The sequence below is a fragment of the Mustela nivalis genome (assembly GCF_964662115.1).
Source record: "Mustela nivalis genome assembly, chromosome: 2".
NCBI classification, from domain to species: Eukaryota; Metazoa; Chordata; class Mammalia; order Carnivora; family Mustelidae; genus Mustela; species Mustela nivalis.
In genome coordinates, this window is record NC_139021.1 from 15,842,839 (window position 1) to 15,865,955 (window position 23,117).

The following is a 23,117-nucleotide window of genomic DNA, read 5'->3' on the forward strand; positions in this document are numbered from 1 at the left end:
CCCAAGCAGATTTTGGAGTGGAGAAGATGCATTCATTTTTAGCTTCTTTGGTATTGGGTATTTGTGAGATAACCATATATAAAGATATCCAATATTTAACTGGCTGTGTGAACCCTGGAGCTCCAGGATAAGATGCAAATTTGGAAATCCTGCCCATGTAGTTAGCAGCTAAGGCCAGGGAGATTAAATAGAGTGAAGAGAAGATCCAGGAGAGAACTATGACCAACATTTATTGGAGAGGAAGAGGAAGAAGAACCAGAACTAGGAATAGACCAAGAAGGAATGTTCACAAAGACAGGAAAAATTAAAAAAAAAAAAAGTGTATCCCAGAAGAAAAGCGAAAAGAATATTTCAAAAAAGAGGGAATAATTTGATACTTTAGATGGGTCAAGTAAGAGGAAGACTGTTGGGAAAAAGAAGAAGTCTGTTGGATTTGAAATCATAAAAAAGACTGAGGTCTTTGTCAGAAGCAGTCTTATAAGAACTCTGTGGGGAGATTCCAGATTTTAGTTGGTTGAAGAAGGAGAATCAATAAGGAAGGAGTCAGCCTCATTTTTTTTTTTTTTTAAGATTTATTTATTTGAGAGAAGGACGGATTGGGGGGGAGGAGACAGAGGGAGAGGGAGAGAGAAACTCAGGCAGACTCTGTGCTAAGTGCAGAGGCCCATGCAGGCTAATCCCTTGACTCTTGAGATGAGACTTGAGCTGAAACTGAGAGCTGGACACTTTAACTGACTGTGCAACCCAGGTGCCCCAGGAAGGATTTAATTCTCAAAGGGAATTTTGGATATGGAGGGCAGGACATGTTGGGTAGTAGCTTAAGTTTATCTGAGATTATCTTTTATAGGTCAGAAGTCTGAACTTAATTTAAGTATTTGTTACTAGTATACTCATTTCTTACAGACAGTCCTATAGAATTCTAGTCCATCAGGGACATTATTCTCATGCTATATGAATTCAAATTTCCAAAGGCCAATTTCAGATGATACCAAAAAAAATGACTCACATATATGAAGATAAGATTAAATTAATAAGCAGTTGAGGTGCCTGGGGGCTCAGTTGGTTAAGTGTCTGCCTTTGGCTCAGGTCGTGATACCAGGATCCGGGATGGAGTCCCACGTTGGGCTCTCTGCTCAGCAGGGAGTCTGCTTTTCCTCACTCTCCCTCTATGTTCTCCCTCTCTCAAATAAATAAATAAAATGTTATTTAAAAAATAAGCAGTTGTTTTAAAATTGTGTTGTATATTATGCCTTTAAACTAATGGGGGGCACCTGGGTGGCTCAGTGGGTTAAGCTTCTGCCTTCGGCTCAGGTCATGATCTTGGGGCCCTGGGATCGGGCCCCACGTCGGGCTCTCTGCTCAGCAGGGCACCTGCTTCCCCCTTCCTCTCTCTCTGCCTGCCTCTCTGCCTACTTGTGATCTCTCTCTGTGTGTCAAATAAATAAAATCTTAAAAAAAAAAAAACCTGTTTAAAATTTATTAATGGAAACTTTTTTATAGATTTAATTTTTATATTATCTGTATTTTCTTAGAACCAGTACCTGCAAGATACCAGCTTTTACCATTATAAAATTTTTCAGCTGTAATATATCTTAATTGAAATTCTGTGTTTTATTATATTTACACAAAGCTTTAGCTATTTCATTTTTTTCAGAAATTCCCATTCTTACAAGTTAACAGATTTTTATGTTATCAACAATCTTTGTTTTATTTTTTTCTGCAGTTCCATTAAAATTTTCATAGAAATCAAAGAGATGATTGAAAACTATTTTTCAAATTAAAATGCCCAAGAGATAGGAGGAACACTTTTCCCCGGGATGTGGAATTTCAGTGCTAAGAGAACTGGACAGTTGCTTTGGCGACCTGGACAGTTGGTCGCCCTACCTGCCCCAAGGGTAATAGTGTTTTTGCCCTTAAGGCTTTTGGCTTATAGTATAGATTGAAAAAGGATCTAGATAAGAGTTTCATTGTTTCTCCTACACAACTGTTTTTCCCCTCCTCTAGGTCTGCACCACAATGAACACTTTATTAGGGCTCTCTCTAATATTTTTTTCATCTGGTGGGATTTCTGGTCAAAGAACCTGCAAGAACATGCAGATTCTTCCAGTTTATGCATACCCTTGTACCTTCACACTGTCCTTCCAGCCCTTACTCTGTCATCACCTGTTCCCTTACTGTTCTCGCTGTGTTCTTATGGTATCTGGTTGCATCTGCGCAACTAAGCAAGTGCTAATGCCCCCTCTGTCCTTTTAGGTACCTGTCTCTTATTTGCCCTGAGACTTGAGTTCTCTGATAGGTTCAAAATAAGTCATGCATTTGAATTTAGTGTGACTTTGTTTCACCCTAATGGTGAGAGCAAACCTCTTTGTAGCTTTCAATATCCCACAGTGGAAAATAGAGCCCTGCTTCACAAAACTTAATGTACATACAAACTCATCTGGAACTCTTATTGAAATGTAGGTTCTGTTTCAGTAGATTTGAAGTGGGACCAAAAGTCTGCATTTCTAACAAGTTTGCAGGGATCTCAATGCTACAGGTCCATTGAATGCAAGGTTATGGAAGGTGTTTGTGGTGTTTTTGTTTTTAAGGTTGGAAAGAGTTGAGGTCATGTGGATGTTTGAATTATGAAAGAAAACAGGCAAACGTGAGAGTCATAATGTAAGATGAGGCACATTTTGTGAGCTGGCAGAATTTTTGTATTTGTTGTGACTAAAATCTTACAGTTAAAAAAAATTATTCTAGCTTTTTTTTTTTTTCTGCTTAAAGGGGCTTCTTAAAGACATTAACAAAAATGTAAATCATTAGCACTGATTTTATAGTGTACAACAATCACTTTTGGATTATAAATGCTGTAATGGTGCATTCTTTTTTGTTCATTTATTTCATTTTCCATGAATACTTTGAATATAGTGTCCATTGGTTAGTTTCATTTCTTCAGTGTACCATGCCCCTAGTGTTAATTTTTTCTTTTGATTTTCTTCATTCTGTTCTTTTTCCTGTGTTTTCTCTACTTAATTTTGTATTGCTTTTAAAATTGTGAAACATGGGGTGCCTGGGTCACAATGTCTCAGTCATTAGAGCGTCTGACTCTTGATTTCTGCTCAGGTCACAATCTTAGGGTCATGAGATCAAGCCCCACGTTGGGCTCCATGTACAGTGGAAGTCCACTTTTCTCCTTCTCCCTCTGCCCCTCCCCTGCCCGTGTGCTGTCTCTCTCTCAAAGAAATAAATCTTTAAAAACAAAAATAACATTTTGAAACAATCTCAGATTTATTTCCATATGTTTATATAACAAATCTCAGAGTTTCAAGGATGGTACAATAAGCTTTTTTTTTTTTTTTTTTAAGATTTCTTTACTTATTTACTTTCTTTACTTATTTGACAAAGATCACAAGTACACAGAGAGGCAGGAAGAGAGAGAGAGAGGAGGAAGCAGGCTCCCTGCTGAGCAGAGAGCCTGATGCAGGGATTCCAGGACTCTGGGATCATGACCCGAGCTGAAGACAGAGGCTTAACCCATTAAGCCACCCAGGTGCCCCCACTTTTTCATTCCCCTGAGTCACTTGAGAATAAGTTGCTGACATGATGCCGTATCATCTCTGTCATAGGTTGAGTTCTGTGGGAAGCAGTTTCTGAAACTGATTAGCATGCTGGAAGTTTATTGAGGAATGCTGTTGAAAACCTCACCTTTGAAAGGGAAGGGAAGGAAGTAGGTTTGAGCAGAGAGGTACAAGTGAAGTGATGCAGTTTCAGTGGAAGCCTCAGTTTACCTTGTGGAGAGTTCTATAGATGGGAAGACCCTTCCCTTTTGTTCTCAGCTGGGTGAGTGGTCAGGACCTCTGCCTCTGTAAAAGCGAGCTGTGGGATATGGACAGGGTACAGAGCCTTGGGTGAGGCAACATTCTTTGGCTGAGGCCATCTCCTATGATGTCTGACCACTGAGAGCTGTCTCTTGGCAGGAGGACTTCAAGCAGTTAAGGATTGACTATGTATTGCAGTGTGTACTACAGCTGGAATACTTTGGCTTGTGTTTCCTACAAATGAGAACATTGCTTTATATAGCACAATGTAATATGTACTACCATCTAAGAATTCTGAAGTAGTTCACTTTCATCAGTTCTCCCAATAATGTTCCTTTATAACAGAAAAATCCAGCACAAAGTCACATGTTGCATTTAGTTGTTCCGTATCTTTAATTTCCTTCAGTCTGAAACAGTTCCTCCCTCTTAGACTTGGTTTTCATGACCTTGGCACTTTTGAGATTACAGACCAGCTATTTTGTAGCATGTACTTCAATTTAGCTTTGTCTCTTTCCTCAGGAATAGATTCCAGTTTTGCATATTTGACAGGAATGTCATAGAAGTGGTGTTATGTTCTTTTTCATCCTGTCAGTTGCCCATGATTTTAATTTGTTCCTGGTCATGTTAACCATTTCCAGGTTGACCATTTTCTCCAAATAGTTAACGAAAATGCTATCTGTCTGACTTATCTACTATAAAGTTATTATTTTCCTTTTGGTAATTAATAAATATTTTGTGCAGTTACTTTGAGTCTATGTAATATTCCATTCCTCATCAATTCAATTATTAATTTATATTAATTAATTAATTGATATAGTCATGGATTCTTTTTCTATTTATTGGTTTATAATTTATTACTCTCATATTTGATCCTCTAATTATTCTGTATTTCACTAATGGGAACCCCTTCAAACTGGCTTCTTTCTCTTTTTGACATATCCGTGTTACTCTTTGAACATTTTCTTTTTCCTTATGTTCTGGCACCATAAGATATTCCAGGTTCCTCTTGGACTTTTTCTGCTCTAGCCCTGGAATCAGCCATTGTTACAAGGAGCCCTGGTTTCTTTAGTGTAGAATGGTATTTAGAAACCAAGATCTGGGGCGCCTGGGTGGTTCAGTGGGTTAAAGCCTTTACCTTTAGCTCAGGTCATGATTTCAGGGTTCTGGGATGGAGCCCCATGTCGGGCTCTCTGCTCAGCAGGGAGCCCGCTTCCTCCTCTCTCTCTGCCTGCCTCTCTGCCTGCTTGTGATCTGTCAAATAAATAAATAAAAATCTTAAACAAACAAACCAAGATCTGGCCATTAGATGTGCTCATAGCTACTGGGGTGTTGCTATTTCCACCCCTACTGTGGACAGGGCTAGTGAATATATAAATATATGTGTTTATGATACATAATATCATTTCTATTTCTCTATATTATAAAATGAGAGTTTATAGCAGTTTCTTTAATTCTGACCTAGCGCCAGAGCATACATCCCAGTTTTCTCTCTTCCTGTATTTCTAACTCTATTCTATGATGAAAAAATACCTGACTCCTGTTATCTTTAATATACTTATTAATTATATCACTCTTCCTACATGTCACCAATATCCCATCACCACCACTGCCAACATACTCCTATATAGATGCCCTTCTCACCCTAGCTATAGCACTGACACCCTGAGCCACATCCCCTCTCTTTTACCATAGGGAAGCCTTTCTCACCTAATTTGGGTTCTGACAGATTGTGCCAGACTGACCGCTGGCTGTGTGAACACTTCCTCCTTCACCCTTGAGCTTCTTTCTCTGAGACCCTGTCCTGCCTCCCACACAGTTGCCTACCTCATTGATTCCCACTTTATGGCTTTTAGACTGAATTGTATGGGAAGGAAAAGGGAAACATCCCTCCCCTCACTTATTTAAATCTTTGCAGTACTTTAAGGCCAGATTCAAAACTTCTTCCTGGGGGCTGTCTCCCATTTCTTAAGGCTACACATTTCCCATTTGGAACTTACATGGTTTTTTTTTTTTTTTTTCCCCTCTAATCATCTCATATATGTTTATATATCCTTGGGATTAGGGACTATTTTCTTTTTTGTTTTTTATTGTTTTTGTTTGCTTTTTGGTAGTTTTTAATAACTTTTTTTTCAGCAGTGAATGCACATTTTAAAAAGCTTTGCCAGCTGATTTATGATAAAATTATTTTACTTCTATTAAACATAAGATTCAATCACTGAACTTTGCTTTAGTTATTTATTCTTTCACAGATAGTTGAATGATAGTAAATAAAGTGATTTAAGTGGAAAACATTTAACTTTTAAGGAAGAGAATCCTGTTCTCTTTTATTTTCCATTAACTGATATATATAGAAAAACTAATACATATGAAATTCTAATGCCCTGTTTTTTCCCTGGATTTATGCCCATTTCATTAAATAATCCAGTTTTTTATTATTACAAGCATTTCTTGCTTTGCATAGTCCCCAAATGCACCAATTTCAGTGACTATGTTTTAGTTACATAATAGCAGTTTTGAACAACACAGTTCAAATTTTATTTACTAGAGTATGTTAACTGTGAGTAATTGTATAAAATGCAAACTTTGCCATCTACAAAGCACTGTGTAACAACAGATGTGCATCATGATCATGACCAATCATATCACTCTTTCAGTCTCTCTGTGACTAGTCACTACTTAATCTATTGTTCAGTTCACACATAGAAAACAAGATGGGTAGTTTGCATTGCCTTCTTTTCTCTTAATGATAAACCCATGAGATGTTTTGAAAAAATGGGTAATCAAAAGAGAATTGACCAAAAAAGATGAAAGTACAGCAAAGAAATGAAAAGTGATCATACATTAGTTTTACCATTTTAAATTTCCCTTTGTGTTCAGAACTGCTGGCAAGAGAATTTTTATTGTTCTGAAAAAAATTTTAAAGGCCACAGAACAATTATAATTTTCCCCATTGGTATTAAAGCTTTATGGTTTCATCTTGCATTGTCATTTTTTAAAAAAAATTTCTTTTCAGCATAACAGTATTCATTGTTTTTGCACCACACCCAGTGCTCCATGCAATACGTGCCCTCCCTAATACCCACCACCTTCTTCCCCCAACCTCCCACCCGCCGCCCCTTCAAGACCTTCAGGTTGTTTTTCAGAATCCATAGTCTCTCATGGTTCATCTCCCCTTCCAATTTCCCTCAACTCCCTTCTGTCTCCATCTCCCCATGTCCTCCATGCTATTTGTTATGCTCCACAAATAAGTGAAACCATATGATAATTGACTCTCTCTGCTTGACTTATTTCACTCAGCATAATCTCTTCCAGTCCCATCCATGTTGCTACAAAAGTTGGGTATTCATCCTTTACTTCAAAATTTCATATATATTTTTTATTTATACATATTTTTTTACTTTATCACTTAAGTACATTTTGATTTTATAATATTTTTAGCATGCAGATATCCCAAACCTGAAACTGCCATTGTGAAGCAAGCAAAGAAGGTATCATCAGCAGAGACCCCTGATAGTTTTGGTATAGTACAATCTTAACAATATTGATTCATTGTCAGATGTTATTGCAAATAACAAAGCACCTACTTGACAGAACTTCTTGCCTGTCTGAAATGGAATCTTTTGGTTATAATAATAATCTTTGTTTTTCGCACCTGTGTTTTAGACTATCTGTAGAGTATTTATTTTTATTATCTAATCCTAGACTTTGTGGATGGAATAATAATTGCATGTTTAATTAACTGAAGGATTAAATTTATAACCTTAACAAGACACAAAACCATTTGTATATAATTGTATATAAATGACATATTTAAAAAATTATTGAAATGGGCCACCTGGTTGGCTCAGTCAGTTAAACATCCGACTCTTGATTTTGTTTCAGGTCATGATCTCAGAGTCCTGAGATCAAGCCCTGTGCCAGGCACCATGCTGGTTATGGAGCTTTCTTAAGATTTTCTCCCTCACCCTCTGCTCCTCCCCCCTCACTCTTGTGTGCTCAGTCTCTCTCTCTCTCTCTCTCTCAAAAAAAAAAAAAAAAAAAAATTGAAATAACCAAGAGAGTGAGACATAAGAAGCAACAAAAATTATGAATTACTTTAGGATGAATGAGTAGGGAAAAAACGACCACAAACAGGAAAATCTTCAAAATATTGTAAGGAGAAACTGTAACTGAACTTCAGGGAGATACATGGTTTTTTTTTTTTTTTTTTGTAAGATTTTTATTTATTTATTTATTTGACAGATAGAGATCACAAGTAGAAAGAGAGGCAGGTAGAGAGAGAGAGAGAGGAGGAAGCAGGCTTCCTGATGAGCAGAGAGCCCAATGCAGTGCTCCATCCCAAGACCCTGGGATCATGACCCGAGCCAAAACAGAGGCTTTAACCCACTGAGCCACCCAGACGCCCTGGGAAATACATTTTTAAAATATATTTTTGAATATTTCATAGCCTTATTTTATTTTAAAGTCATTCATGAATTTTTTTTAGACTCAGTTTTCATACAGCTTGGTATCTAACTTGTGCTGCATGTGCTTGTTGGAGGAATTATGTTGTGTGCGTGTGCATGTGTGTGGGTATAAGAGAGAGAAAGATAAGGGAAGGGAAGGAGAAATAAAAATAACTATCTCTCTGTCCTTATTTTATTTATTTTGATGACTATTTAATATAGATATGTTGTCTAAGAAGTATAACATATGTATGAAAAGATATAAAAATATTTTATGGAACAATTGAAATTTTGGAAAAATAAAGGTTAAATGCAACTCAGTTTTCTTAGAATGTATGTATATTGTCAAGAACAAAGACCAGTCTGTAAAACTTAAGAGCAATATAGATACATACATACATACATTAACAGATTAGTACATTTCCTTAAAAAAATCCTGCAGTATATTCTATTTGACCAATTCTGATGTAATTTTAAAATTAAAAAGTTTTTGTGTCTGTGTATATGTAGAAGTTGAATGTTTAATGCTAATGTCTTTTTTGTTGTTGATGATAGAGAACTTGAGAGAGTGTGGGTGTGGGAGGGCCAGAGGGAAAGGGAGAGAGAGAATCTTAAGGAGACTTCATGCCTAGCGTGGAGTCCAATAAAGGGCTCAGTCTCATGACCCTGAGATCATGACCTGAGCTGAAATCAAGAGTTGGATGCTTAACTAACTGAGCCTTCTAGACACCCCAAAGCAAATGTCTTTTTAAGAATAAAGTTTTAATTTTGAATTATTCTGAAGATTGTTTACTTAGCCTTCATTTTTAGGATAACATAGGGAAAAAGGAACGATAATGATTCTATAGATGATCACAGATAGCAGCAGGAGGTAAAGTGCTGCTGAACAATAACTATATTAAGAGTAGAACTTAACCTGTCAGTGATTACCTTTTGAGACTCAGTCTTTAGTTGTATCCCTGCTTACTGTAGGGTGCTTTTTTTGAGTATTTAGTTTATAGCACTATATATTTTTTTAAGACTCTATTTCTTATGCAATAAGGAAGAAATATAGAATAAGAATCTTAGATCTAGAAAGGATTACACTACCTAAACTCATTTTATGTAACATGGAATAGATCTAGAGGTTTGTGACATGTTCAAGATTTGGCAGCTAGTTACATGTACATCAGAGTGACGATTAGTGTCGAGTCCTTTGGGTTTTTAGTACAACATTCTTTTTGTTGTGATAAATTTCTTCATGGTTAGAAGATTAGTGGTTGACTATAGGGTATTAAGTTGTTCTGAAACAATCGGAAGCCATGTATTTTCCCATTCAAAAAATGTTTAATTTGGTAAGCATAAGTCAGTTGATTTCCTCCTCTTTTAACTGTGTTGGATTTTTGAAAAATGATTTATCTGAAAGGAAATTATTTCTTAGGATGGGGAAAAAAGCATTAGAAAATGATATTAATACTTTAGTTAATTGCAGTTTTACTTCAATTTCAGATATTAATGTATGACCAATGTTTTGGCAGTGTTTTATGTATTAATATGTATTATGTATTAATATATAATTGATTCTTGGTTTTCTGTGTTTTCCTTTTGACATTTTATTCATTGAAAGAGAAGTAGAACAAGAGAATGAGAACCTGGGTTCTAGATCCAGCTGTGTAGCCTTGAGTAAGTGACTTAACATCTATGAGCCTAAGAGGCTGCATCTTCAGAGTGGAACATTAAGTCATTGTTTCTCAGTAGGTCTACTACTGTCATTTGGACTGGATAATTCTTTATTAAGAAGGACTCTCTAGTGCATTACAGGGTGTTTAGCTTCCCTAATGCCAGTAACATTTCCCAGTCACTATCACATCCAAAAGCAACCCTGCATTTCCAAGCAAGGATTAAGGTATACTCTATGTTGAAAACTACTGGCAGATGGTTTCTAAGGATGCTTTCAGCTCTAACATTCCGTGAAAGAATTCTTACTTAGAAATTACTGGAAAGGAAAGAGGTAATGCATTGACCGAAAAATCTCTGCTTCTTCCTAGTATTAAGCAATTTTATTTTAAAATGAATGTCATCTGGGGATCCGTGTAACTATACCCACAGTATATGAACCATTTATTGTGTCAAGATGAATTATTGTATTTTTCTAGCTCTCTTTAAGCTTTCCATCTATAATATAATATATATGTATAATATACCTAGTTATATGATTTTTCTAAGGTCTCTTAAAGTTATATAGTATTGTCTCTATGTAATAAGTATAAGTAGGAAGATGTGATTATTTTTAAAAAGTTATACTGTGGGGGCACCTGGGTGGCTCAGTCAGTTAAGTGTCTGCCTTTGGTTTGGGTCATGATCTCAGGATCCTGGGATCGAATCCCATCTCAGGCTCCTTGCTTCTCCCTATCCCTCTGCTGCTCTCCCTGCTTGTGCTCGTGCCCTCTCTATTGCTGTCAAATAAATAAAATCTTAAAAAAAAAATCTACTAAAAAAAAAAAAATCTATACTGTTGTTTTTATCTTAACCTTTTAAAAAAAGGAATCTCATTATATATAGTAATTATTTCCTTTTTCTGTCTTTGGCATGAAGGAAAGGAAAGAATATAGTCTCTGTGTTAAGTGGTATGTATAATATTTAAGTACACAAGTTAGACATGTAAAAGTAACCACAAATCAATAATATGTTTGATTATCTTAAAAATACTCTATGAAATGGAAGAGGCAAGATGGTGGAAGAGTAGAAGACCTTGTTTCATCTGGTCCCTTGAATTTAGCTAGATAACTATCAAATTATTCTGAACACCCATGAATTCAACCTGAGGTGTAAGAAAAGAATTTCTGGAACTCTACAAGTAGAAAAGCAACCACTTTTTGCAAGGTAGGAGGTGCAAAGTGAATCTTAAGGCAGATATCAGATGATCACCAGGGGAGGGAGCCTCCTCCAGGAGGGGCCGAGCCTGTGTGTGCACGACAGGGCAACAGCCCTCAGTACAGGGGGTGGGGGGTGATGGCCTTGTAAAGAACACTAATGTGCAACCTTCTGCTTTCCCCCAGGAAGGGTGGAGTGGATGTATATATGAACAGGTGACTGTTCTCTATGCCAGGGCCCTGCAAAGTGCAGAAATGTAGCAACCTTCTGACTTCCCCTAGAAGGATCATTGTAGGTGCACACCATGAAGACTGCGTATCCCTGAGGGTTTACTGAAGAGAGGGGACTGTGATCTTTTGGCCCTGGGACTGGAGATATGGGGCATCAATTTTTATTTTGATCCTCTAAAGAGGTGTGGAAAGTCTTCAAGGAGCAAAAGCCATACAGAGCAACCAAAAACAGCTTATACTGAGCCCAGCCCCCAGGGGCCATGCAACTCTGCCCAGGCAAAGACACCTGAGAGTCATTGCAGCAGGCCTCTCCCCCAGAAGACCAATTGGAAGAACAGGTGAATAGCAAGTTTATGAACCACACAGAACTGTGAAACTCCAGTGCTAGGAGAAAATAGTATATAGAATTCGAGTTTTTTTCTTATGATTCATTTGCCTTTCAGTTTAATATCTTCCATTTCTTTTTTTCTTTTTTCCCTTCTCAACTAGTTTCTTATTTTATCAACTTTTTTTAATGTTCATTTTTTGCACTTCCATTTTATAGATTTATTCTTCATTTTTTACTTCCTCTCACTCTATTCAATTTTATTTTTGTATATTTGTAAGTTTTGCTTTCTTTACAGTTTTGGGATTTTGTCTCTTTTAACACACAGACCAAGATACACCAGGACCAAGTAGAGCACCCTGTTTTGTCCACCCTGTGAGATTATATTCTCTCCTCCCCTCCATGTTTTTTTCCCTTTCTCCTTTGTTTTCTTTTTCTTCTTCTTTTTCTGGTTTCTGACCTCTTCTGATTTTTCTAGTGTGTATTTCATTTGGGTTGTGGTTAATATTTTTGATAGTATTCACTTGTTCATCATTGTTCTCTGAACAAGATGACTAGAAGGAGGAATTCACAACAAAGAACCAGAGATAATACTCTTTGCCACAGATCTAATCAATATGGACATAAGTAAAATGTTAGATATGGAATTCAGGATAATAATTATAAAGTTACTAACTGGGCTTGAAAAAAAGCATAAAAGACTCTAGAGAATCTCTTTGTGCAAAATGAGATCTAATCAGGCCAAATTAAAAATGCTCTGATTGAGATGCTGTTTAAGTTGAATGCTCTAACAGCTGGGGTAAATGAAGCAGACAAGAGAGTAAGTGACATGGAAGACTAGTTGATGGAAAGGAAGGAAGCTGAGGAAAAGAGAAAAACAACTAATGGACTATGAGGGGAGGCGTTGAGAAATCAGTGATGCCATGAAACAAAAAACAGAAGAATTACTGGGGTGCCAAGGGAGAAGTAAGAGGGAGAGGGCCAGAAGGTATATTTGAGTAAATCATAGCTGAGTACTTCCCTAATATGGGGAAGGAACCAGGCATTCAAATCCAAGAGATAGAGAGGACCCCTCCCCAAATCAATAAAAAATAGATCAACACCCTGACATATAATAGTGAAGCTTGCAAATTTCAGAGATAAAGAGAAAATCCTGAATGCAGTTCAAGACAAGAGGTTCCTAACATACAGGAGTAGAAACATTAGACTGGCACCAGACCTTTCCACAGAGACCTGGCAGGTCATGATATATTCCAGTTTCTAAAAGAAAAACATACAACCAAGAAAACTTTATCCAGCAAGGCTGTCATTCAGAATGGAAAGAGAGATAAAGAGCGTCCAGGAAAGACAGAAATTGAAGGAATATGTGACCATCAAGCCAGTATGGGGCTGTAAGCGAAGAGAGAGCCCAAGAATAATATAGACCAGAAAGAAACACAGTCTTCAGAAACAGAGACTTTACAGGTAATACAAGGAGATTAAATTCATATCTTTCAGTGGTTACTCTGATTGTAAATGGGCTAAATGCTCCAATCAAAAGACACGGGATATCAGATTGGGTAAAAAAGCAAGACCCATCAATATGACAGGTGGCACAGTTTAGATCTAAAGACACTTCCAGACCGAAAGTGAGGAGGTAGAGAACCATTTATTATGCTTATGGACCTCAAAAGAAAGTTGGGGTAGCAGTCCTCAGAGAAATTATTTTAAACCAAAGACTGTAGTTAGAGATGAAGAGGAGCACTATATCATACTTAAAGGGGTCACTCAACACGAAGATTTTACAGTTATAAATATTTATGCTTCTAATTTGGGAGCAGCCAAAAATATCAACCAACTAATAACCAAATTAAAGAAACATGTTGATAATAATACAATAATAGTAGGGGACTTCAACACCCCATTCACAGCAATGGACAGATCATCTAAGCAGAAGATCAACAAGGAAACAAGGGCTTTGAATGACACACTAGACCAGATGGACTTCACAGGTATGTACAGGGCATTCCATCCTAAAGCAACAGAATACACATTCTTCTTGAGTGCTCATGGAACTTCATCCAGCATAGATCACATACTGGGTCACAATTCAGGTCTCACCTGGTACCAAAATATTGGATTGTTCCCTGCATATTTTCAGACCACAGTGCTCTGAAACTTGAACTCAGTCACAGGAGGAAATTTGGAAGGAACTCAAACACTTGGAGGTTAAAGAGCATCCTACTAAGGAATGAATAGGTCAACCAGGAAATTAACAAAGGATTTTTAAAAACCATGGAAACTAGTGAAAATAAAAACACAACTGTCCAAAACCTTTGGAATGCAGCAAAGGTGGTCTTAAGAGGGAAGTACATTGCAACACAAGCCTCTTAAAAAAATTAGAAAAATCTCAAATACACAAGCTAACCTTACACTTAGAGGAGCTGGAGAAAGAATAGAAAATTAAACCTAAACCAGCCAGGAGAAGAGAAAGAATGAAGATCAGAACATAAATCAATGGAATAGGAACCAGAAGAATAGTAGAATAGATCAAAAGAACTAGAAGCTGGTTTTTTGAAAAAATTAGTAAGATTAATAAGCCACTAGCTGGACTTACCAAAAGAAAAGAGAAAGGACCCAAATTAATAAAATCATGAATGAAAGAGGAGAGATCATGGTCAACACCAAGGAAATATGAATAATTTTAGGAACATATTATGAACAACTATATGCCAACAAATTAAGCAGTCTGGAAGAAATGGATGCATTCCTGAAAATTTATAAACTACCAAACCTGAAACAGGAAGAAATAGAAAATCTGACCAAATCCATAACCAGCAAGGAAATTGAAGCAGTAATCAAAAACTTCCCCCAAGACAAGAGTTCAGGGCCAAGTGGCTTCCCAGGGGAATTCTACACAACATTTAGAGAAGAAATAATACCTATTCTACTGAAGCTGTTTCAAAAAATAGAATTGGAAGGAAAAGTTCCAAACTTATTCAGTGAGGCCAGCATTATTTTGATCCCCAAACCAGACGAAGACATCATCAAAAAGGACAATTATAGATTAATAGCCTTGATGAAAGTGAATGCCAAAACACTCACCAAGATACTAGCCAAAAGGACCCAAAAATATGTTAAAAAGGTTATCCACTGGGATGCCTGGGTGGCTCAGTGGGTTAAAGCCCCTGCCTTCGGCCCAGGTCATGAGCTCAGGGTCCTGGGATTGAGCCCTGCTTCAGGCTTTCTGCTCAGTGGGGAGCCTGCTTTCCCTTCTCTCTCTGCCTGCCTCTCTCTCTACTTGTGATCTCTGTCTGTCAAATAAATAAAATCTTAAAAAAAAAAAAAAAAGATTATCCACTACGACAAAATGGGATTTATTCCTGGGCTGCAAGGATGGCTCAACATTTGTAAATCAGTCAGTGTGACATCACATTAATAAAAGAAAGGACAAGAACCATGCGATCCTCTCAGTAGATGCAGAAAAAGCATTTGACAAACTTTAGCATCCTTTCTTGATTATAATTCTCCACAGTGTAGGGATAGAGGAAACATACTTCAATATTATAAAGCCATCTATGAAAAGCTCACAGCGAATATCATTCTTAGTGGGGGAAAAACTAAGAGTTTTTCCCCTAAGGTCAGGAACACAACACAGATGCTCACTCTCAACACTGTTGTTCAACATAGTACAGTAGGCCCTACCCTCAACAATCAGGTGACAGAAAGAAATAAAGGCATTCAAATTGGCAAAGAAGAAGTGAAACTCTCTTTTCACAGATGACATGATACTATATGCTGAAAACCCAAAAGACTGCACTCCAAAACTGCTAGAATTCATACAGCAATTCAACAAAGTGGCAGGATATAAGCACAGAAATAAGTTGCATTTCTATACACTAACAGTGAGACAGAAGAAAGAGAAATTAAGGAATTGATCCCACTTACAATTGGACCAAAACCCGTAAGGGACCTAGGAGTAAATCTAACCAAAGGGGTAAAGGATCTGTACCCTAAACACTACAGAACACTTATGAAAGAAATTGAGGAAGACACAAAGAAGTGAAAAAAACATTCCATGTACATGGATTGGAAGAATAAATATTGTTAAAATGTCTGTGCTACCCAGAGAAATCTACATATTCAATGCAATCCCTAACAAAATACCAGTGAATTTTTTCACAGAGCAGAAACAAGCAATCCTAACATTTGTATGGAACCAGAAAAGACTCCAAATAGCCAGGGGAATGTTGAAAATGAAAACCAAAGCTGGTGGCCTCACAATGCTAGACTTCAAGCTATATTACAAAGCTGTAATCATCAAGACAGTATGGTACTGGCACAAAAACAGACACACAGATCAATGGAACAGAATAGAGAACCCGGAAATGGACCTTAACTCCTTGGTAAACTAAATCTTCGACAAGGGAAGAAAGAATACCCAATGGAAAAATACAGTTTCATAAATAAATGGTGTTGGGAAAATTGGACAGCCACACATTGAAGAATGTAACTGGACCATTTTCTTACATCATACACTAAAATAAAGTCAAAATGAATGAAAGACCTAAATGTGAGGCAGGAATCCAACAAAATCCTAGAGGAGAATACAGACAGCAACCTCTTCGACCTCAGCTGCAGCGACTTCTTGCTAGACACATCTCCAAGGCAAGGGAAACAAAAGCAAAAATGAACTATTGGGACTTTGCCAGATAAAAACCTTCTGCACAGCAAAGGAAACAGTCAGCAAAACTAAAAGGCAACATATGGAATGGGAAAAGATATTTGCAAATGACGTATCAGATAAAGGGCTAGTATCCAAGTTCTATGATGAACTTACCAAACTGAACACCCAAAAGCAAAGGGTCCAGTCAAGAAATGGGCAGTAGACATGAACAGACATTTCTCCAAATAAGATATACAGATGGCCAACAGACACATGAAAGAATACTAGATCCCTTAGCATCAGGGAAATACAAATCAAAACCACAAAGAGACACAGCACCTTACACCAGTTAGAATGGCTACAATTAACAAGACAGGAAACACCAGATATTGGCGAGGATGCAGAGAAAGAGGAACCCTCTTACACTGTTGGTGGGAGTGCAAACTGGTACAGCCATTCTGGAAAACGTGTGGAGTTTCCTGAAGAAGTTAAAAATAGAGCTATCCTACAATCCAGCAATTGCACTACTTCGTATTTACCCAAAGATACACATGTAGTGATCCAAAGGAGCACCTGCACCCCAGTGTTCATAGTACCAATGTTCACAGTAGCCAAACTGTGGAGAGCTGAGATGTCCATCGACAGATAAATGGATAAAGAAGATATGGTGTATATATACAATAGAATATTACTCAGCCATCAGAAAAGATGAATACTTACTGTTTACATCAATGTGGACTGAACTGGAGGGTATTATGCTGAGTGAAACAGGTCAAACAAATACAATTATCGTACCGTTTCACTCATATGTGGAATGTAAGAAAGAGTGCAGAGGATGGGAAGTCATCAGAGAGGGAGAAAACCCATGAGAGACTTTTAACTATAGGCAACAACAAACAGGGCTGCTGGAGGGGAGGTGGGGGGTTGGGGTAATTGGGAGATGGGCATTAAGGAGGGCACATGATGTGATGAGCACTAGGTGTTAATATGCTAATAATAAATAATTAAACATTATGTCTGAAACTAATGATGTACTATGTGTTGGCTAACTCAATTTTTTTTTTTAAGATTTTATTTATTTGAGAGAGAGAGAATGAGAGAGCACAAGATGAGGGAGGGTCAGAGGGAGAAGCAAACTCAGAACCCGATGTGGGACTCAGTCCTGAAGTCCCAGGATCATGACCTGAACCAAAAGGCAGTTGTTTAATCAGCTGAGCCACCCAGGCACCCTGGCTAATTCAACTTAAAAACTAAAATAAAATAAAATAAAAGAAACCTCTATGAAGTGACAGATAAGAGAGAAATAAATAATTGTACTTCTGTATTTATTATTTTTTAAGCCAGAGTTAAACAATTAACAAGTTACAACATTAATTAGGTTAGGAAATGTGATGATTAATTGGGTACTGTTAATGTCCTTATGCCAACTCCTGTCCTTAGCCATTGTGTGACTGACCTACCTCAACCCAGGAATGAATTAGTTGCCCTGAAGTTGACTAGATACCAGTCTAGGTTGCATTGAAGCCCCAGGTCCAGTATTCTGTTCCCCAGAGGTTGAGAGATAATAGTATTATATAATCCAGGTAGAAGTTTCTTTTCTACACGAGGTGCATGTTGCAGTACACTTTTAAATGCTAAATAAAATTACAAAATCAGACTCAAATGCTTTCTTTTTTCATTTGGGGGTGGTGTTGGTGCTTAGCTAAGGCGTACATTTTTTTAAGGCATTTATTTTTAAAAATTATTAAAAATGACTTTTACAATTACAGTCTTTAGTCTAAAAGACTTAATTGGAATTTAGCAAGTTAAATATTTAAGTTCCTTTCTATTTCTAAAGAGTATTTTCACTTTTCAAAATTGATTTTTTATAAATATATTATGTAGTCATGTTAACTTGTTTCTTTTAAAAATATTGCTTTGTAGCTTTTTAAAAACAACCTTTTTAAAGCTTTTTCCTGTTTGGTGCTTTTTAAAAATTTAATGTGATTTGATTTATTTTGTATATGACGTAGTTTGCATTTTAAGTTTGTATTCTTTACTGTGTTATATATTTATTAAAAATTTTCACCTTACCCTTTAGAACTTTTGATTTTATTAAAAGTCTAAAGGCTTATTCATAATGTTCATAAATTGGTTAAGACCTGTAATCTCCAAATTGTTGCTTACACCAGTGGTTTCATCTCTTTTCTTATCATAAATCTCTGATTAGGTCAAAATGTGATTTGTGTTACCAAGTCTACTTTCTGTACTTCCTGCAGAAAATTCTGGGTGAGGCCTAGAGCAAATTGTAGGTAGTCAAAAACATCAGAAACTGGATAATTGGACACTTAAAGTATTATTTTTAATTAAAACATAATATATGCACTAAATTGTTCCTTTTATGTCATTTCAGAGTGCAGTTGCTTTGGTACTTCTCTTATTAAGTACATTATAAATGATTTAAATTGTTCCCTTGATTTGTGATCTTATATTGATGTTTATGTCCATGATAACAGACTAAAATAAGTTACCACATTTAGAATTATCATTGCCTTGAAAGTGTAATAGAGAACGAGACTTCTCTTTTTGTTTTTCAGATTTTCTTTTTTTTTTTTTTTTTCAAGTGTGGATTTATACTTCGTAAAATATGGTTAACTTTAATGTTGGAATGTTTATGAGCATGACAAATTATGGTTTCTATTAAAACTCTTTCTATATGTCAAGGGGCCTAGTTTTGTTTTCCAGCATCAATCTCCATTGCAAATGTTATAATTTTATAATAGAGACGAAAATGTAGAAACTATGGGTGTTCTACTTATATTTCTTCAACCAAAATGTTTTGATTTTCAGTTTAAGATGGATCTCTAAGTAGAGTAACTTATTTAAAAAAGAAATATGGGGCACCTGGGTGGCTCTGTCAATTAGGCAGCTGACTCTTGGTTTCTACTCAGTGTATGATCTCAGGGTCCTGGGATCGAGCCCCATGTTGGGCTCCACACTCAGCAGGGAGTCTGCTTGAGGATTCTCTCTCTCCCTCTCCTTTTTGCCCTTTCTCTCTAAAATAAATTAAGACATCTTTAAAATAAATAAACAATAAAAAAAATTACACCAGGCATAACTTATCCTAAACAGTATTCTAGAAATGCTTCTTAATATTAGAAGGTTTTTTGGGACGCCTGGGTGGCTCAGTGTGTTAAGCCTCTGCCTTCAGCTCAGGTCATGATCTCAGGGTCCGGGGATCAAGTCCCGCATCGGGCTTTCTGCTCAGCAGGGAGCCTGCTTCCCCCCTCTCCCCGCCTGCTTCTCTGCCTACTTGTGATCTCTCTCTGTCCATGAATAAATAAAAATCTTTAAAAAAAGAAGGTTTTTTTAAAATAAAGGAGTTATTTTTAAAGGGAAATATAATTAAGGAGAGATATATTTGTAAAATCATATTGTAAACTTCTCAGACCTATTCTTCCTAATTTCCTTCCTAATTGTTTTATTAGACTATTTTATCAATTAAAATAACTTGACAATTGATTAGGGCTTAGAAATTTCTTTCAAGGATTTGTTTTAATGACACTTAACCTATATTATGAAAACATGAAAATATTTTTAGTAGAATGTAACATTGAAAAAATAAAAATGCAGCAAGTTGGGGATAATCTGAAATTTTCTTTCTGAGAGAAATTTTGCAAAATTTTAAAAATCCTTAAATCCCTTTTTCCCTTATTCTCTCCCTTCCTCCCTTCCTTCTTTCCTTCTTTTCCACCTAGTATTGCCACTTAGGAATCTATCCTAAGGAACTTTCAGAGAAACATAGAAAGATTTAGGTACAAGTTTATATTAGTATTCTTTGTGAAAGTGAAAAAGAATAAAGAATAAGTATCTATCTAGTAATAGGGGATTAGTTAAACTATTATACATCATATGATGAAAAAATGCCACCAATAACATCATTACATTAAAAATTCTGAAGATGAGGGAAAATATTCACCAGATAATAATGCTATATTAAAATGGCAGAATACCATTGTATGTATACATCTCTAGAAACAGGATTGAAGGATAATACATCAAAATGTTTATTTCTGATAAGTTATGGGTAGTTTAAATTTCTTTTTTTGTTCTTCTGAATCTCTTTAACTTTCCACAGTAAACATGTATGGTCTTCATAGTTGAAAAATGTAACTTCTTCCTTTAGATAAGCCAAAGGAATTTAGTATTTTAAATGTTATTTTCTCATTTTGCTTAAAAATTCTTAAGCTAAAAAACCAAACTCAATATCCTCATGTTTTTAATATATATAAATGTGAATAAATATTTGTGTGTAAATTATGGACACGTATACATAAGGCATCTGTATGTGTATATAAATATGGCTTAAGTTGTTTACAGTAAATTCTGATTAAAGCAATCAGTTTTGACTGAAAAGCACAATCAAAGGCACAAAGTATTATATGGCTAGGTTGCAGACGGTTGTTCTTTTTCCAGAGGTTCTGTTCTAAAACTTGCATGTTGATATTCCTGAAAGCCCAATTTAAAAGAATTTTCTACTTTGTTCTAAGCATTAATATAAAACGTAAATTTTAGTATACTTATGACACTGATAAAAATATTTGAATACATAAGTTACCTTTTAATTATGAAGTATTCTAAGATATTTTGTTAAAACCAGTAAGAATTTTCCAGGAGTAAAGCAAATGTGAGTCTTAAAATGGTAATAGTAGTTCTTCTATGGTTAGAGGTCATATCATTGCACTAATATAGACTTGATTGATTACTGTTCCAAATATATGTCCTAGGAAGAAGTTCTTCCAAATCTTAACCAATAAGAAAATATTGATTACCTTCCAATACAGGAAAAAGAAAAAAAATTAACTGGAAATGAGTTTGTTAGAGCCTACAATAAGCCAATTTTATCTACTAGATTCAATTTTAGGTTAAAAAAAAGGCAATGATAAGTGGTCAGGAATTTATTTTGAAACAAATTTTGAGAACATGACTGAGGCAGGATACAGAAACCTTTAGACTTATGTCTTATAGGAAAACCTGAGAGCCTCTGGCACAGCTGAGATGCTTTCTATTCATCTCTTTTTCCCATAGTGCTTAGTTTAGCATTGTGCTGTATATTAGGAGTATCTGTGTGCACAATGGAGTCTGATCTAAAGATACCAAGTCTAGACCATTAGATGGCTGATCAACAAAGAATCACAGTAGAGGGACTGAAAAAACCCATGTCCTAGCAACTCATTTGCCCAGATCTAGGGAATCTCCTTGTGTGCCCTTCTCTGAGGCTCCCTTTAAACTAATCTCTCTCCCTCCCTCTCTTTTTTAAAAATACCTCTGCATTTGAAATCTCTCATTTCTTCCTTTGTTGTTCTCTTCCTAGTCTAACATTCCTCTTTCTTTAAGTAAATACAACTTAAATATTTATATTTATGTAACAAAATATAAAAAGCAGCTAGATTAAATTCTTCTTGAAATAGGAGGAAAAAAATCCTTAATTGTGTTTTCTTTTGACTTGCTTGTGATTTCTTTATTTATGTGACAGCATCCTCATTTTTCTACTTCCTAAATAGATAATAATTGGGCATTAAAGTGATGATTGTGATGCATTTTAATATTCTAATTCATCAAAAAAATTCCTATTTAAAAAATTTTAGTATTGCTTAGGTAGTAACAGTATTTTACAAGCTACAACAGGTCTCTGGTTACTTCAGTTAATTAGAAAAGTAATTGAATACCTCATGCTTTGTACAGTCTAAAAAGTTACAGTTTCATTTAATTTTAAAAAAGTAAAATTTCTTTATATGTTTTTAAAAAAAATTGTTTTCTGGAATCTTCCTGGGTTACTGAAGCAAAACAAAATGTTGAAAGTGTTGAAAAATCTTATATTTAAACATACAAGGTATTTTTCTTAGGTTTTTCTAGATTCATAATGAATATATAGGATTTTTTGTGTTAGAAAAAGATTTATTTATGTATTGTCATAAGTGAATGTATTTAAATTCTCAAGGATGGATTGGAGGAAGAGATAGTTCCAGTTCAAATAATTTTCATTTTAATTTGATACAGTATAAATTAGTGATTTGCAAACAACTGTCTTCTCTTATTTACCCTCCCTCAGGCAAACTTTTAAATGTGAATCAAAAGGAAAAAAATACTATAAGTAAATATTCTCTCATAAATGTTTGCTGGTAATTTTCCTGTTTCCTGTGTTTCTTTGTTGTTGTTGTTGTTGTTGTTGTTTTCTTTTTTTAAGGGAGGGGAGGAGCAGAGGGAAAGGCAGAAAGACAGTCTCAAGTCCCAAAGGCAGAACTTGATCTCACAACCCTAAGATCATGACTTGAGTTGAAATAAAAAGATGTTTGATTGAGCCACCCAGACGCCCCTAGCCTGTGTACTTCTAGACATAGGACTCTGTTAAGAGCAACTTTTCCCTCAAACAATGAGAAATATTTAAGAAAGGGGAAAATGTGAGGAAGTCTGGTTGTTATTTTTTGCCACTGTTATGGATAAACACTTACACTTTGGGAAGATAGAACAGTTATAATTCTGTTAAGGATTTTCTTGTTCATGTTCATGAGGGATATTGGTGTTTCATTTTTTCTTGTCATTTCATGGTTGGGTTTTTATTTTTAGGATTATTCTGGCCTCATAAAACAAGTTGGGAAGTATTTCTTTATCTTCTATTTTTTGAAAGAGTTTATGCATTTTTGTTAAGATTAGTGTTTTTTTTTTTTTAAGAATTTGATAAATTTCAGCAATGAAGCCATCTGGGCCTGGAGGCTCTTTATGTGTTTATGTTATGCAAAAGTATTTGGTGACAAATTCAATTTTATTAATGGATAGAGA

At 35.8% G+C, this 23,117-nt stretch overlaps 1 protein-coding gene across 1 annotated transcript in view; it reads left to right on the top strand.

The window, feature by feature from the left end:
* Positions 1-23,117, top strand: part of TMEM65 (transmembrane protein 65) — a 67,448-nt gene that overhangs the window by 16,327 nt on the left and 28,004 nt on the right. The gene's annotated exons all lie outside the window — the stretch shown is intronic.